The sequence below is a fragment of the Patagioenas fasciata genome, chromosome 3, assembly GCF_037038585.1.
Source record: "Patagioenas fasciata isolate bPatFas1 chromosome 3, bPatFas1.hap1, whole genome shotgun sequence".
Lineage (NCBI taxonomy): Eukaryota > Metazoa > Chordata > Aves > Columbiformes > Columbidae > Patagioenas > Patagioenas fasciata.
In genome coordinates, this window is record NC_092522.1 from 66,846,082 (window position 1) to 66,863,480 (window position 17,399).

The window sequence follows — 17,399 nt, forward strand, 5'->3', positions numbered from 1 at the left end:
CATGAAGCAGTGACAAAACAAATGACTTTTTCATAAATTATAACAATTGCTCTTCTTTTCTGATCACTCTTATTGAGATATGTAAGTATTCTGGCATGAATGGGAGTGAATAAGCATTTAATGAAGAAAACCTCAAGCTATTAAAAGACATGCTGTGTATGTAGCAGGGAAGATGAGGAACAGTGCATCCAGCTTCATGTGTCTGTTGTCCTACTGAAGTTGCCCAAAGAGACTGTCTTGACAAAAATGAAAGAAAAAAAAAAAAAAAAGAAAGAAAAAAACCCCTTAATTTCTCCCATTTCCTTATAATCTAAAATTAAACTTAATAGTGATAGAAGGGTTGAGGTCCAACCAAACAGCGACAACGTGACTTGTGCCGTCAAGGGCACAGCTCCGGTCTGGAACTGAGGATATTAATTGGCACAGCAACATATCCTCCTAGGCAGGGCAACAAAAAGCCTGAATGACACGAAAAAAACAGGAGGAGAAAGTGCAGCACTGAGGTGTCTCCTTACCACCCCTTCTGTCAAGGAGAGGAGGATACATGCCAAGTGGAAAGAAAAGGGGAGGCCAAGTAAAGAAGAGGAGGATGGGTATCTCCTCTTCCCACTAGTAGGGGTAGGGCAGGGGAAAGTAGAAGAAGCATTCATAGAAGAGGAAGAATAAAAAGCCAGGGGATGTCACACAGGAGACACAAAGTTAAGAGTGGGACAGTATTTAAAAAAAAAAGGGAAAATGGAACCCTTGAAGTCACCAGAGGAAAATGGAACCCTTGAAGTCACCAGAGCTTACAAAGAAGACCATTACCCTGGCTGTGTTGTCATGCCCACAGGGGTGAGCCCACAGTCATCAGTGTGTTTTTCTCCTCTGAAGCAGCTCCTCTGGCAAGACCTTTATTTACTACTTTCTAAACTCATAAGGAACCTGAACGATGTCATTTCTACTTGCTAATTTAACCACACTAAATTCACAGAAAGCATTTTGCACGAGGGACATGACCTGACTTGTTAGCACCACATATTGTAAGATACAGAAAAGGATCTTTCATACTTCAGAAGTCTTGTTTCTCAATTGCCGGTCTCTTACTTTTTAACTTCTTTGCCGTTTTGAATGGATTTCAAAACAAATCAACAGACACATAGAGTCTTTGGTTATTTTTGGCCAGAGTTGGATAAATGAATGGTCCAGAAAGTTTCTGACATTGTGCCAAATGTCTATGTGCCTGAAGTTTAAGAGTCCAGGAAACCTTGAAGTTTGCCGAGATTTATGCTTTTGATATTGTCATCCATTACTGTATTCAAAGGAGTTGTCTGCATAAAGGTTGATAGAGGGCAGTCAAACCTTTTGCACTGAACAAATTATATCATTAGGTGTCTGCCTGTGGGTCAACTTGTTCTCAAGCCCCAAAAACTAAACACAGCTGAGATCTAAATCCCCTGACAAATGAAGGCTGTGAGCAAGGATCATGAATAACATATGGCAAATGGAATTTCCAAACACCACGCTGCCATACAATATACACCTGATAAATGGTTGTCTACAGTGATGCTGTTGAAAAAGGCACTTGATGCAAGCCTCATGCATGGCAGAGAAACATTAACAGAATTTTACAAGATATATCAAAGCTGGTAAAGCATTTATCCAAAAGTGTTGTCTGGTCTTCCCTTCCCCAAGTAAGGATAGCATCTTTGTTTTCTTGTACACAGGGACAAAGAGAGGTAATAATTTGAGTCTCTTGTGCCAGAAGCTGGTGAGCCAAGAGGTGTTCAAATAAGAACAAAAGACAGAACTATGGTAGAGACAAGAAACAAAAAGAGAAGATGAAGAACATGTCAGCAAGATATTACTTTAGATTAACTTTTAGGTGCATTTGTAGCCACAAAAATTTAAAGATTACACAGCACTGTCCTAGAGAAACAGCAAAAAATTTTGCCCAATTAAATAAAAATGTGAATACAAGAACCACTTTCCCATGTCATCTAAAATGCAGTCAACTCTGGGGCAAACTTGAAGATGGACAGCACAGAAACCAACTGGTTATGGAAATTAAAAAACAAAAAAGGGTGGGATGCTGCATCCAGCCCCAAATGGGCAGCATCACAGCTCTAAAGTCAAAATGTGCCACAAGGAATTTGGCCATGACCCTGGAGCAGCACTCAGAAAGTGACAAGAAAGTCTTTTGACCAGAAGCAGGTTTATGTATCACTTGACAGGGATAGTATGGTGGTGATGTTTGTTTTGCTTTGTTTTGTTGTTATTATTTTTTCGTTTTGGTAATGATTTCTGGAGTTGTTGGTAACCTTCAGAAACTTATCTCAGTGAGAGCTCCTCCTCACAATAACCTGTAAAACCATCCGCAGCCTAACTATATATATGCACATGCACAAATATATGTGTTTATTACTGTTGGCTAGCCTATCGAGGTGCTACTAATCCATTAATGAGGTCTAGACAAATAATAGTAATACTAATAATTATATAAATTATGCAAATGGACTATTTTCAGGGTGTCCAAAAATTAATAATTTTTCATTGTATCAAAGTAATTTTTTTAGCTAAGAAAATAAATTGTAGGATAATTGGGATGTTTCATTATCAAAATTCTGTGTTCTCAATGCTTCCTTTGAAAACAGTTTCATTTCAAAAATGAACTAAATGTAATAATTAGAAAGTGATTAAACAGTGCCAGGGAGTGAAAACAGTCTGTACATCTATTGAAATTATTTTTTTCAGCTGCAAATAATTTTCAATTTTTCATTGCCGTGATAAAAGCAGATAATAGGAATTCCTTTTGTGTTGACTCCAATTTATAATTCTTTTTCTGAGTGTATCAATGCTCCTTGAAGAAGGTCTCTCACTTTTTTAATAGAACAGGAGAATAGATGGATTTACTTCTAAACTTTATCCAGTTTATTTGTTTTATTGTGTAAACAGCTGCATAAGCACAAATGAGAAAGTGGCTCAAGGTGGGGAAGGGGAAGAGAATAGCTTTTCCTTAAGCCAAAATTGGCACCAAGAATGCAGGAAAAGGAACAGTGTATCCACGGGTCGCCTACACCAACTAGAACTGGCCACTTAACTGAGGTTAATGGGTTAAAACAGCAGTCGTATAGCAAGAATCACCATCGCTCTGAGACCAAAGCTACAAGTAAGTCTGGCTGTTCGGTGTCAAGTTCAACTCTCACAGATTGCCCAGTGTGGTCTGAGAGCTGAATTTTCAGATGTTCATCCACACACAGAATAATGCACATGTCACTCAGGGTCTGTGCTTGCTCAGACAACACCTCCATTAAGGCTTCAGAAGAGAGATTTTCCTGCCTAGAGGTCATGTGGAGTCTGTAGTCGGGCTGGTGTGTAGTTCGGGCCACGGCTAAACCCAGCACCATTCACAAAAGGCAACGTGTTAAGAAGGTGACAGCTCAAGATTCACTAATTGCATAAACCTAAGTCTGATAATTCTTGTTTCTGCTACAAACTTTTACAGTTTGAACTAAAATGCATGGACATGCAAGTCAGAATTGCCTGGGGAAATTCTACAGTCTGCATTATGTAGGAAGTCAGATTAGATGATTGTAACACTTCCTTCATGACAGAAAAATTCATGACACTGTTAGATGTTTTGTTAAATTGGAGTCTAGGTGATAAGTAAAATTAATAGATTTTTGTATTTCTCTGGGTGGTCCATCCATAATATGGGAATATTTGTGTGTCTTTGCTCTGATCTGCTTGTACATGCCATACATATGTGTGTGCATGGACCTAATGCTGATAAATAAATAACATTTTTCTTAGGCTGATTGCTTAAAAGCTCCACAGGAGATGGAGGGGATATGCTTTACCTGCTCATTTTATACATAAAATTAATTCTTAATCCAATTAGCCATTCTAGAGAAAAAAGCAGCCCCTTGCATTTCAACAGGGACGTTCGCATGAGTAAAACTTTGCAAAATTTGTCTCTAAATGTTGCTTAGAGTTGCGAAGAACCTGAAATGTTGAACATGTCTTCTGTGCATGTTTCTTTTTAGCCTGTTCCTGGCCCTATACCATCACATCTTCACAGGAAACATCTATGCTAAACATCACTGTCAATTCCAAGACAAGAGACACATTCAAAAGCACATGGAAGCTTTTTTTTTGTTACCATAAGTTGCCCGCAGAGGGTCCATTCATTCTGTTTGCTTGTTCCACTGTGTAATAGCTCAACTCAAGTATCAACAAGATAAGCTTTTAAAAGCAGAATATTCCCAGCTGTTGTGGTCAGGCAGCAGCAGCAGGTTCCTATCTGAGGACAGCAGTACAATCCAGTGCACTCGCAGCAATGGCAGTGTCGAGGGGAAGCATGTGTTCTCTGTACACAGTAGCGAAGGGTCCAATAGACAGCAATTAGCACCAGCAGAATGAAGATGAACGGTCATATACATAACCTTAATAAAAATGTCACAGAAGAGAAATCTCACACCATATGGATCCATGCTGAACTTTTTTTTCCCCTTTTTTTTTTTTTCAAAGAGCAAGACAGCTCCATTTCTTTATAGTCTTTTGCATTAATTTCTCTCCCTAGGTTTCTTGCAGCTTTCTTCCTCCATAAGCAATATGGGGCTGCCGTTTTGTGTGATAACAACAGAAAATTACATTTTCATTTCTGTATTTTTATATAGCCACTCAGATTTCCATCAGAATTATCTTCCACTCATTCTCAGCAACCTGAGTAGATTACCTGAAGGTCATTTTCTTCATTTCCATTCACTTCTTAAAAGAGGTCCACTATAATTTGCAAGATTTTCCTCTCTGTCAAATTAGTGTAGCATGAAAGTGGATATTACTTGTTCTCAGGTCTGCTATTTGTGTTTTGGACATGGCGAAGAATATAAATTTCATTATTATAAACATAATTGTTAAAATTAATAGATTTGAAATTATTTTGTCAAAAAAGTTTGAAATAAGAAGCTGCTTTAATGTCATATTGGTGATGTCATTTCTATTTTCCACCTCCAGATAAAATCCAAAGATCAGGAGGAAAAATTATAAAGGAATGCTGGAGCAGGAAGAAAATCTTTCCCCGAAAGCGTCACATAACAGTTTTGTGCTTATTCTTTTCAAGTTGTTCCTTCATCTTTCACTAATCAAAAGAGAACATAATCAATACTTTATAAGATCCTTTTGAGGTCTGAAAACAGTGTTTTTGTCCTTTCTGCCTTTTCTCTACTCCCGGGAGTAAGACTTCTGCCCCTGGGATTTAGCTGTGAATTTTGTTGATGACAATATAGGACTGCAGAGGACCTCATAAGGTCTTCTAACCACTCCCTTGCCAGTACACAGGACTGGCTATTCATAGCTGGAGAAGTTTTTCTGAAGACCTTCAGTGAAGAAGATTCCACCATCTTCATCCTTCTTCTCCAGGCATAAAAGCTGACAGCTGTCCTATTTGTACAACAATGAAGTTATTAAAATATTAAGGGATATCAGTCTCCTGTTTTGTTTTGCAAGTGAGGCTTCTCTCTTTTTGTCATACGCACATAGAGAACAGATTAAGCCTTTCCTCTTTGTGATAGCCCCTTGCATACTTGCAGACTGTTGTCATGTCTCCCTCTGTCTTTTCTAGATTAAACAATATAATTTCTCCACATCCTCTGCATCCATAGTGATGTCTTCTAGAACTATGATTATTCTACTTACTTACCTTCTTAAAGTATGATGTTCAGAATTAAGCACAGTACTCAAGCTGAGAATATCAGTGCTGAGGTAGGATAGGAGGATTATTTTACGTCTCACAGACTATGTTTCTGCTGATACATCACATCTTTTTCAATAGACAAGAACAAACTTGTTGTCTCCTAGCTCCATTGGCTCTCCAAGGAAAAGCTTGGCATGTCAAGAAAATGACAGGCAATGACTTGAAAACACATAGAGGAGAGAAAAGTTGTGGAAAACACAACCAGTTTAGACAGGATTCAGTTATTCCAACACTTAAGTTATAGGAACTATTTTGCTGATGGGAGCATTCCCATTGAAGTTACTGATCATGCTCATGTGTACAAAATTTGGTTGCATAATTAATGATTGAAGGATCAGGGCCAAGCTGTTTCAGAGGGAACACAATGAAAAAACCCAGTGGGAGTCTGGAATTCTCCTGTCTCTTGTGGTAACCCTCTCCTGTTAATGTGGTGTAGCATTTCTAAGGACAAGGACATGAGTGGACAGGGAGGCCCTGATCCAGTTCCTGGAAGATTTCTTACAGGAAAGCAAATCTAGCAAAACTTTATTTAGAGAACAAAAGAATTCTTATCTCAAGGAACAAAGCAGAATACAGAAATACCTGCAGGAACACAAGTGTAGACAAATGCTAGGATGAATTCTTATCTTCTCCCTAGTCCCCCTAGTTCCGTTTTAGTGATGACAGCAATCCTCTTGCAACATGCACTAAACCATTACTATCTTCTTTAAACTGTGCTCACTTGTAGTTATCCTGCCATATACCTCTTTAAACAGGAGGGAAACAGACACATGCTTACAAAAATTGTCTTTGACAATTTTAAATTGAGTGAATAATGAATCAGTTCAGTCTCAAAAGCCATAGAAGTCTCACTCCCTTCCCCAACCTCTTACTACATACTCCCTCTGTGATCTGAACATTAACTCTTAGGGACTATTGACTTAACATGGTTCAGGGGTGGCTGGTTTGCATCAATATTTCTAAAATCCATCTTATTATCTTGCATATGTCAAAATTCGATAAGAAAGAAGAAGGATTAAGCTATTTATAATTCAGAATGACTGTTACCAAAAGGTATTTAAAACCATTCGGAGTTTACTTTTAAATCAGCTTAAACAAAAGACACAGTTTGAAAACAATTAGTAAATCTGACAAAATTAGCTTTGACCTTACAATCTTATAAATGCCAACACAGCTTTTCTTCCAGTGTCAGTACGCATGTGTGTCTGTGTGTGTATTTTCAGCAGTGCAGTGATTTCACAGCAAAGAGCCATACTGAGGTTTAACTCTTGGGCAAGAATTATGCTTCACTGCTCAGCAGCTTCCCTTGCAGGAACGTGTTATTTCATTGCTGCCTTATGCTGGAAATCCATCTCTACAGACAAGTCAGATTAGTGTTTCATTACTCTCTTTATTTCTGGTAAGCAGATATCACCTTCCAGCCCAGCATTTCAGTCATCCTCACTCCTCAGCAAAGAGAGGAGCATATTTTTAAGTTTCTTCCTAGTTTCTCTTAGTCTTCCTTGAAATCAAACCAACCAAACCAAACCAAAACCCACAAATGAAAATATAACTCTCGACCCTACACCTAGCCTGGGACAGGAGATTGTAGCGTTTTGGTAAACACACAAAAGATGTGCTGGTGAATGTGTCAATCTCCTAAACCAGGAGGCAATTCCCTTTTCTCCTGAATTTACCAGTCCAGCCATCACCATCCCCTTGCTAGCTGGTGCCTCTGCTTTCCTCTTCTCATCCAGACCATCAGCAGCCTTCCCTGGTGAGAGCAGTTTGCATGTCCTCTCTCTAGAAGGAGAGTCCTATTTGTAGTCTGAGCAGCTGTAGCAGCCCTGTCTGCATCTCAGCTGAGGGAACAGCTGGGAGGGCTCTTTTGGGCATCATGATCTGGAGATGCTCCCAGCCATCTTCCTCAGCAGACTGATTGGCAGTGTTCTGAGCAGGCACATGCTCCCTTTCTGACCCACTGTTTCAATCATTCCTGCCATGCAGGCTTCAGTTCTCACCACAGCCTTAAGTGACAGAGACTGGAAACATGTTGTTCAGATTTGGCTTGCTCGGGTGCAGATCAGTAAACTTGGTTCCCAGAGTTACCTGGTCCATTGTAGTTTCATTGAGTTATTTCCTCATCCAGCCACAAGGCAGCAAAATCCGATAATTTGCTGGCATTTCAGAGGTCTCAGTTATTTGGAGCCAGTTGACTACTGGATGACACACATTTTTGCTTTCTGTAGGTCTGTGCAGCTATTTGTGTGTTACTGGGTCAGTTCTAATTCCAAGGACTGGGTCCATGCCCTGGTAGTTTATTCCCCAGTTGGGATGACAAGGCCTGGGCAGGATCAGCCTCATCCTTGTAGTCTCCCATCTGCATGCCAGTTTTCCACAGTAAGGAGACATGGGGTGACAAGCCAGAAGGGCACCAAACTGAACTCCCCAATGGAGGAGCTGGAGCCCAGACCTCTGACCCTGCAGTGGCACATCCCAGCACAGGGGGTTTGACAAAACCCAAAAGCTATAGATGAAGCATGCAGGCTTACTCTTCTTGCTGCTGTAGGTAGTTGTTGCTGCTGAGCTTCTGCTACAATTTTGCAACTTCTTCTAATTTGCCTTTTCATCATGATCCTTCCTTGCAAGCTCCCAGAAAAACTCAGTGAATCCATTTTTCACAGGCTGCTAAAGATTTCTGGATGCTCAATGGACCATCATATCCCCATGATGGTCTTTAGGCCAGAACTAAAAGACATGACTTGTTCTCCTGTCAGTAGTTTGTTACTGAGATAACACATTTAAATTCACTTTTTCTTATGCGGAGGAACCCACCACCCACCTTCCTAGACTTTTACACGTTCCCTCTTTGCACACTGAAGGATATCAGGGATCTGCCAGCTGAGCTGTCTGCCATATGTCCATAGCCATCTTTTCCAGCCTGCTCATACCATTTTGAAGTGTATTCCTTGATCATCACCCCTTCCTGGACATGCTGGTGAGACTACAGCAGGTGTCTGGACCTAGTTTGTCCACTGGTGGCAAGCAAAAGATTAATGCCCCAACCCCTTTAGCCTGTGAACTTAATCCTTGAAAATGCATGCAATTCATGCAGTCCATGAGAGCAAATTGCCAGCTTTGATTTGTAATGGTTTTAAAACCTGCCCTTTTATAGCTTTAGTCCTGCTGATAATTGTATTCCTGATCTCTAGATAGAAAATAGTCTTTCATGTAGGTTTTAGAAAAATCTGATGTGCAGACTGCTTTTGAAGTTTATTAATCAATTTAAAGATTAAGCTATTAAATTAAAATGAATTATACTTTGCTTTGAGTCCAAAACTACATTTATCCATGTAGTGACAGTCACTTCTAAATGCTTTTGTTGAAATGTACTAACCCTCCTGGTATATTTATCTTCAGAAGACAGCTCCAGAATATGGGGTTTCATTAAAAAAAAAAATTTAAAAAAATCACCCTTTATGGCACTAAAAATTATTCTGAGAACCTGAACCAAAGTATGATGGCTTGCCTTCCATAGCCGGGAAACAGCATAAAATTATAGCTATGCTGTGTGAACCTCTTCATTCATCTCTACCTTTACTTTGACTTGCTCATTTATTTACATGCTATAGGCTAGACTCTCCTGTGCCAGAGCTCCACTCAGTGCAGTTTGGAGATGGGTCATAAAGAAGTCATCACAGATCTCCTCGTTTTCATGAGTGCTGCTGGCCTCCAAGGGATTTTTCCTGATTGCTAGGCAGTCCTACATTAGACCTCAAGCGAGGCTCTTAATAGTGCATTGACTTCAGTGTGACTTCAGGATATGTCAGAATTTGTGGCACATGCTTATTTTCCTGGCATATACAATTGTTAATAAAAGCGACCTGATTTTATGAAGATCCTGAGAGCTAAGTTTTCTGAGCCCATCCGGTGCTTGATACAGCAAAATTTAGGCCATTTTTGATGAAGATGCTTAATCCAAATAGAGATTCAGAATTATATGCAGCCATCTGTGATGGAAAATAATTCACAACTCTGTTCAACGCTTGGCGTGACCCAGATGGAGGCTTTGAGGAATACTTCTGTAATATAAATATCACTTGTAAAAAATGGCATTGGAAAATCCTTCCCAAGATAAAAGATGAAAAGTCATGGCAGGACAGACACCACTACTGGAAGCCTCCCTCTTGCTTGGTCATGAACACCACTGCCCAGGCTTTTCCCATACAACTGCAGGATGTTAGAAGAAGACACTGGAGAGTGGCTGCTGCAACCTGAGCTCATCCCTTCCACTTCAGGTGCTGCAGGGATGTGCGTGGTCACCACAGGCTCCTGCTGTAGTTGGGAGAGAAACATATCTCCAGAGAGCAACTCTGGCTACTTGAGAACATCACCTGCTTTAAAGGGAGCTGAAAACAACTTGGATCCTAACATGTGCGTTGCTGTGAAGTGTCTAAGGTTAAATGAATGGGCATTTTAGCTATTTGTCTCCTCATCTGAATACACTGAATACTCTTTTGGAAAGATAATTATGAATTTCACCCTGTGACTTCCTTTTTGAATTAACTTAAATGTTTATTGTCTTGATTGTTTATCATCCCACAAATACTGAATTATTCTTGCAATGCTCCTGTTCAGTGACAGGACCTAATGGACGGATAGGAAACTGAGGCCCCAGAGGATGAAACTCATGAGTTTCCACTCATCTTCAGGGCCTAGTGTGAAATACTTTTTTCTGACCCTTTTTTTTTCTTTTCCTCTTGACATTGCTCAGCCCACCTGTAGCTAGACCTGAGATGTCTCCTCAAGCAGCCCCATGCTAGAGGCTGGGGCAGAAACCATATGCTACCACAAAATGTGTGAGAAGCTAATATCTGTGGGGTACTGTCCCTCAGTCAAATATAACTGAAATAAACCAATGGCCTGGAAAGTTACTGGGTAACTGGGTGACTGACCTGCATAAATACAGACAGCACATGCACACACATATGCACATGTACATAGCATTCAGCCACTAGTCTCATTTACTCAGAAAGCCTCACTAAAACACTACTGTGTATTTAGCAACCTGTCATAAGGCACAAGCACAGGAGCACCTAGCTGAAATTTCCTGGGCCACCTTACTTCTGGAATTTTCTGCTTTCTGACTGCTTGATACAGTCACAATTTTACAAGTCTTTTTATAATGTTTAAGTAGGGAGGCATTCCTGCCTTACGTTACAAAATCTCTGAAGTATCACACTGAGACCAATATAGTTTGACACGTGCCTGCTTTTAGGAGACTATTTTCACTGTGTACACTTAAGCTACTTGTGTTAACAGAGGAGCAGGCAGAACTTGTTGCTTTCTATTTTCCTTCTGGACCACTATTAGCAGAGGATAAGACAAGTGCTTTGCCATTGGGTTTCAGAAATACTTCTCTAAGGCAGCAGGATACTAAACCTCGGCTGGCTTGGGTTCCAACCCCAGCTGCTGAAGTCCTCTCCTCCTGTCTGCTGCTTCCCTCCTGCTAGACACTCCTTTCTCCTGTACATACCTGCCTCCTTCTCCTCTCAGTTTTATTCTGAACAACTATCTGGTCCAGATGTCTCAGACCTTCCTCTCCTGCCCAAGTTTCTTTGTTTAATTAGTCCTCATGCACTATGTCAGCCCCTGCTCTCCCCACCTCCCCAGCCAATTTTCTGTCCACCGAGTCTCAGGCTACCTTTCCAAGATCCTTGTCCAGTCTTCCTGCGACAGTGAGATACTGAGACACAGAGTATCACCCTGCAGATCTGGTTCTCACCTGCTGCTCAGGTCATATCAGGCATGGGGCAGCATTGCTGGGCAAGGTCCTGGTAATACTGGGCAAGGGGCATGGGTCAGCTGGTCTGTATGTGACTATTTTGCTGTGAAGAGGTCAAGAATACTTCATGAGAACAGATTTCTGAGAAAATTTTAGGTGCTAAAATGAAAGTCTCTATTCAGTACACTTAATGTGATTTTCAAAGCAACAGAATCTGGCACTCCTCACTGGGTGGTGATGCATATTGCTTCTCCTCGTCCCCAGGCTTCTTCTCGCAGAAAACTTGAGGAAATGCAATTAACAACAGAAGATCAAAGAGAAGGAACTGCACAATCTTGGTCTGGCTCAGAAGGACACTGAGGTCCAAGAGAACGTAAGCATCCTTATTGCTTTAGGTTTTCTGAATCACAAGGCCAGTAGGAAAAGTGCTTCTCATCTTAAGATGAAACTGGGATCAGTAATACAGAACTTATGTTCACGTGCTTCCACCTTGTTTTAGCCATCTCACCTAGATGTCTATTTCTACAGCCAAAGAAGAGAAACAAGCTCCTCCAGAGGGTCATTCAGCCCAGTTTAAGCAAGAAAATAAACTAATCCCTCAGCACAGGCAGTCCCACCTTACTTCCCACAGAGACCGGAGATGGGTATGTTTCTTTTTATGGTGACATTTGTCTTAGAAAATTCAGTAAAGAGAACTGAAAGCAAAAGTGTTTCTCAGGCTTACTCTCCCTGCAGGAGGCATTTGTACCTGGCAAAGCTCCTGCCATGGAAGGTGTATGTCTCTCCACCAGCACTGTATCACTGATCATACCAGTCCTGTCTGGCTGGGTGATCTTGCAGACATCATTAACCGTTCTGAAGAACTGGTTCCTAAGGTGGGAGAGAAACACATTTGTTGCCTGGGGTGGCTCCTAGACTGTAAATCATACAGAAATCTCACGTAAATGCCTTATAGAGCTTTTAATGAACTGCGTCCCATAGGTGAAAGCCAACAGCAATATTAGAAATGGTGTTTATTTTATAGCCTAGAAACTGCATTTTAAATGGTAGTATAGGTTTATATGACAGTTCTATTAAATATAAAATAGACCCATTAGAAAGGAAGCCCTTTACATCTGCTTTTATCTGTGTCTAAATGGCATGCCCAGCTCTGCAATTCCTCAAATAAGACATTTTTAGAACTTTATTTATGTTACAGCCATAACAAACTAGCAACTAGAAAACTATAATGGGCACAAACGGCTAATAAAAATGAGATTGTTGAAAAATACTTCTTAATAGCAATTTACAAAGGATCCTGATAAAACAGAACTGAGGCTCCATTTCCCTGGAAGCTTGCCACCTCTGTAATCACAGCCATTTGGCAACAGGTACTCCCCCTCTTCCATCTTCTGTGACCATTTCCCTCTGAGTGTGCTGAAAGCCAAGTACCCTGAGGCAATTCCCCTGCCCTGCCATTAGTCAGTTAGTGCCTACTGATCCAGAGACACCCGTAGGGAGTCCCCGTTGTTTCTCCACTCCCACCATGCACTGGGTGACCTGAAGGAGGAGAAATCTCAAGGACTTTGTCACTTGCTAGGTGGGGAGCAGAGCAGCAAGGCAGGACCTGTCCCAGGTGCACAGAGGGTGCACCGTTTCCTACTGAATCCTGCATCACTTCTCTGAGGAACTGATATGTTTACACAAGCCAGCTAAGATGAGCAGGTCAAACTTTCTGTTTATAGACTGAAAACTATTGTGCCCTGAACTCAGTAACAGCTCCCCAGGAGAAAAATTGGGAGTTGAACTTATTTCTACTGCAGGACAAGTTTTGTAGGATTTTGACAATGTCCATGTGGCCACTCGTGTGATGTCAGGGGGAAACATCGTACCACCCAAGGGAAAGAGGCCTTCTTCCAGATGTGCACTTGTCTGCAGCTGACCTACTCACTAGCCAAGGGTGACAGGGGCAAGGCAGCATGTTCAAGTAGAGGTCAAAGTCCTTGGTCTGATCTAATTGCAGGTAGTGATGAATATCCCTGAATATAAATTAATGTCTTAACTAGTTCAGCATTATATCTATTGAAGGAGGAAAAGTTCCTGCTAATGAGTTTTTACAACACATGGGAAAAAAACAACAAAACAACAACAACAACAACAAAAAACAACAACAACCTTTTAGAAAAAAATTCAAAAGGTTTTAGTAAAGAATCGGCAGGGGCTGGAAACACTGTGCAGAGCATTGTAAAAAAAGATGGTGATATTGAGGGGAAACAATTACATTATAGTGCCACTGAAGACATGCACTGGAAGTTGGGTGTTCATGACACTACTTTAGGCTTATAGAATGAGAGATAGTCCATGCTCCATGCAAAGTAAGATTTAAAACCATGTGGGAAGCCACTTACTCAGCCTCCCCAAGGAGGCTACCAGAAGCACTAGAAATAGCACCCATGTGCCAGGAATCTCAAACCAGCTCCCTCCTGACTGGACTCACAGCTTTCTGCAGTCTCACACTCTAACTTGTCCATCATGCTTGCTCCTAGTCTGCTTTGCAGTGAAGGATATACATTATGTCCTTACAAATTCTGGTTTTACCACAAATAGATTCAGCAATACAACCTGAGCTGAGACTGGTGTTATGTGCGAAACAAAGTATACAGAGGTAGGAAAGGAGCTGTGTCAATACAGGTAGACATGCAGGTACACATTCAGATTCCAGTGTAAATGCAAGCAATAGCTATTCAATGCACTGTGAGGCTGTATATCAGTCCTGGGATTTGCAAATGCTCATTTTGTTGCAGCTTTGTGGCTCTCAACACAAAGACTCAACCTTCAGACAGATAACTGTTAGCTTTTGCATTGAAAATGAAAAAAAATGGCCAAAGACTAAACAGAAGAGAAAAAAAAAATCTATTAAATTCCAAACAAAATCATGGCAGCAAAAGTGGCAGGAACTCCAAAGGTAGCATCTGTTTAAAGCTGGGCTAATCACAGCGTATGGACTAGCCTGGCCCGTGGGCAACAAGGCTTCCACTGTAAATGCAGACAAACATTTCTTCTTTCTTGTTTTCACTCTGAGAGAACCAAGAAAAATAACACAAGTATTTCTGCTGAAAAATTTTAGCTAACATGAACATTAGTATAGTTTCATAGCCTGGTAACTGATCCAGTAACATAGGACCCTAGTTTATTTGAAGTGATCCTGAGAGAATTAGCAAAACAGAAAGAGCAAGCAAAATTTGGGTTGCTTTATTCTCAGGGGTAGTCAACAAGAATACTTGTGTGAGCAAGACAAGTAAGATCTGACCCAAAGAAAATACATTTGGCAAATTCATGTAAACCGGAAAGTCAGTAGCAGCTATTGAGAAATCATAGTTATATTTTTAAGTTGTCCTGCTGAGGATTGCCTTTAACCACATTTCTCCTCCCCTTTCTCTCTCCCCTTTCTTCCAGACTTTTGTCCCAAGTACTTAATTGTGAGTAAAATATTTGTACTGGGAAGACATCAAAGGCACTGATTTTAGAAATTCAATTTTATATAATGCAAGACCCTTGAACTTTAGAGAAAGTTCATTTCATCAGCTATCACTAATCATCTGTGAGTCTGGTGCTCTACCAACTAAAACATAGTATTATGAATAATGGATTTTCCTCACATCTGAAGTGTAAGAATAATTACGAATATGAATACAAGCAATTATAACGCTTTGTGTTATTCTGTTTTCTGATTTGGCAATAAACTGCAGAAATAAACTGATACTTTTGCTTTAAAAAGGGGTAGTCTGTAAAGCCAAAAAGTGTAAAACTAGTGCTTGGTGAAGGGGGTTTTTTTGCACATCTGTTCCAACTGTTATTTGTTTGAATCTTCCTCCTCCACTGCTCTTCATCTCCAACATTTCACTCAAATTAAGGCATTAAAAAGTGCTGAGCACTCTAGCAGAGAAGAAAAGCACTCCACTCCTTCCTATCTGAGAGCAAGGATGTTAACACTTTAAGGAATGAGCCTGTGGTGGCAACATTTTCACCTTTACCTGAAGCGGTGTGATTAGAAGATGGGAGGCTCACCCTGAGCTGTGGATCTGCTGCATTCCTGCTGCCTCCAGCAATGCAGAACAGCCACTTGGTGACAAGGAAAGGAGATGCTCTTGGAAACTTCCATCCCTGTCAGAGGAGATCTTTTCTCCTTTTCCAGCAGAAGAAACAGAGATATGACCACTTTTTGCAAATGCGATGCATACATACAGAGGATGATCCTTCACTGGCTGATAAAATTGCATTTAGGACAAGAGTAGCCAGGTCCAACATCTCTCAAAATAGATAGAATGGGAACTAGTAAAAGCAATTTAAAATTAATAATTAATACACTTTATTTAATGAAACGAAAGTTATGCAAGACTTCTGAAAAAGGAAGAGTAGTGATTTAAAATACAACTTTGCTCAGATGCTGGAGTGATATTTTCTATGTGTAAAGAGTGATCTCTTTCTTGGATGACAGAAATAAGAAAAATCAGTAGTGCAAGAGAGAAAATGAGTCACCACCGCAGAAAGGAACATATTGCTCAGTTCTTGTCCATGACAGTCTGGTTTTCAAATGAAAACCAAACAACAGCTGCTCCCAGAAATGTAAAGGTATAATCCACAGTAAAACCAAAGGAAGACTCATGTATCTCCTGGAGATACCCCCAGGCACAGCAGAAATGAATGGCAAAATTAGGTACTTGTCATTTTGTTCAACGATGGCAAACCTGTCTCTGCAAGAACGGGCATTTTATTGGTCACCAGTTGCTCACCAGTTCTGTCATATATAGTTGCAGGTATCTCTAGTTGTACAAATCAGTTTTTTATAATTAACATCAGCCAGAATACATCTCCTGAGAATGAGAAACTACAGGATGAAAACTGCACTCTGCATTCATCTCCCAAGTCAGAATCATGTTGATATTTTTTTTCCTGATCAGCTCTGGAGCACGTGCTTGTTTGTCTTCTACAAATTCAGAGATCTCTGTTATAAAATTCCACTTCAAAGTAAGAGACATGAGTGAGAGATTTTCTATTAACATTTCTGGCTTTTGTTTTGTGATGCTTTTCCATTCTCAAGATATACATGTGGCATGCACATCAATATCTTCAATATTTTCCAGTTTGTGGACCACTGAAAGTTTTTCTATGCAAATATAGTTACCTGCATAGATAGCTTAAACTATTCCTATTTGGCTGTAGGTTTGTTTTTCGTAGCTACCTTTTGCAGATCCCCCAGTAAACTTCTTCCCCATGGATCTTCAAGAGTTTTCTGACTTCCTGTTAAAACTCAGGTCCTACACTGTTAATAAACAAACAAGATTTCAGTTGCATTGATTTAAGCACCATGAATCTGAATATATTCCAGAACCTTTTGTTTCTGAAGTTTTTGAGGAAAGAATAGGTCATCACTTTTTGATTGATTAACGTATGTTAGGGAAAAGACTATCAGTCTTTTATTTCTTTTAGCTAAAAAATACAATTTAAAAAAATTTCTCTGTCACTTGTAGATCATGAAAGGTTGCACAGACTGAGTTATCCTATCTTGTACTTCAGAATGGCTTCCGGTTGTATTATTTTTAGAAACTAGAGCTAGAATAAGAAGAATATTATCATAGAAACACACTAATTTAGACAAACTCTCCTCCCCTTTTTGAGCTTTTTGAAAAGAGTTAGACATGTAGATCTTAGGTTGAGCATTAAGAGGATTAAGGTTAATCCAGGCCATACTGAGATCACTTTTTGAAAACAAGAATGAGCAGATTGGAGTGAATTTTATTATAAACATTTAAAGAGGATACCAGTGCAAGTGATACAGAATGAAAAAGGTCAGTGAGCAACATGGTAGTTCTAAGTTCTTCCTTCTTTGGAAACCGCACTTATATTGAAAATGTATAAACA

At 40.2% G+C, this 17,399-nt stretch overlaps 1 long non-coding RNA gene across 1 annotated transcript; it reads left to right on the forward strand.

The window, feature by feature from the left end:
• The first annotated feature begins 11,768 nt into the window (after positions 1–11,768).
• On the forward strand, positions 11,769–15,305 carry LOC139827734 (uncharacterized). Its single transcript, XR_011738653.1, has 3 exons — positions 11,769–11,871; positions 12,027–12,142; positions 14,934–15,305. It is a non-coding gene; the product is annotated as an uncharacterized lncRNA (long non-coding RNA).
• Positions 15,306–17,399: the final 2,094 nt, after the last annotated feature.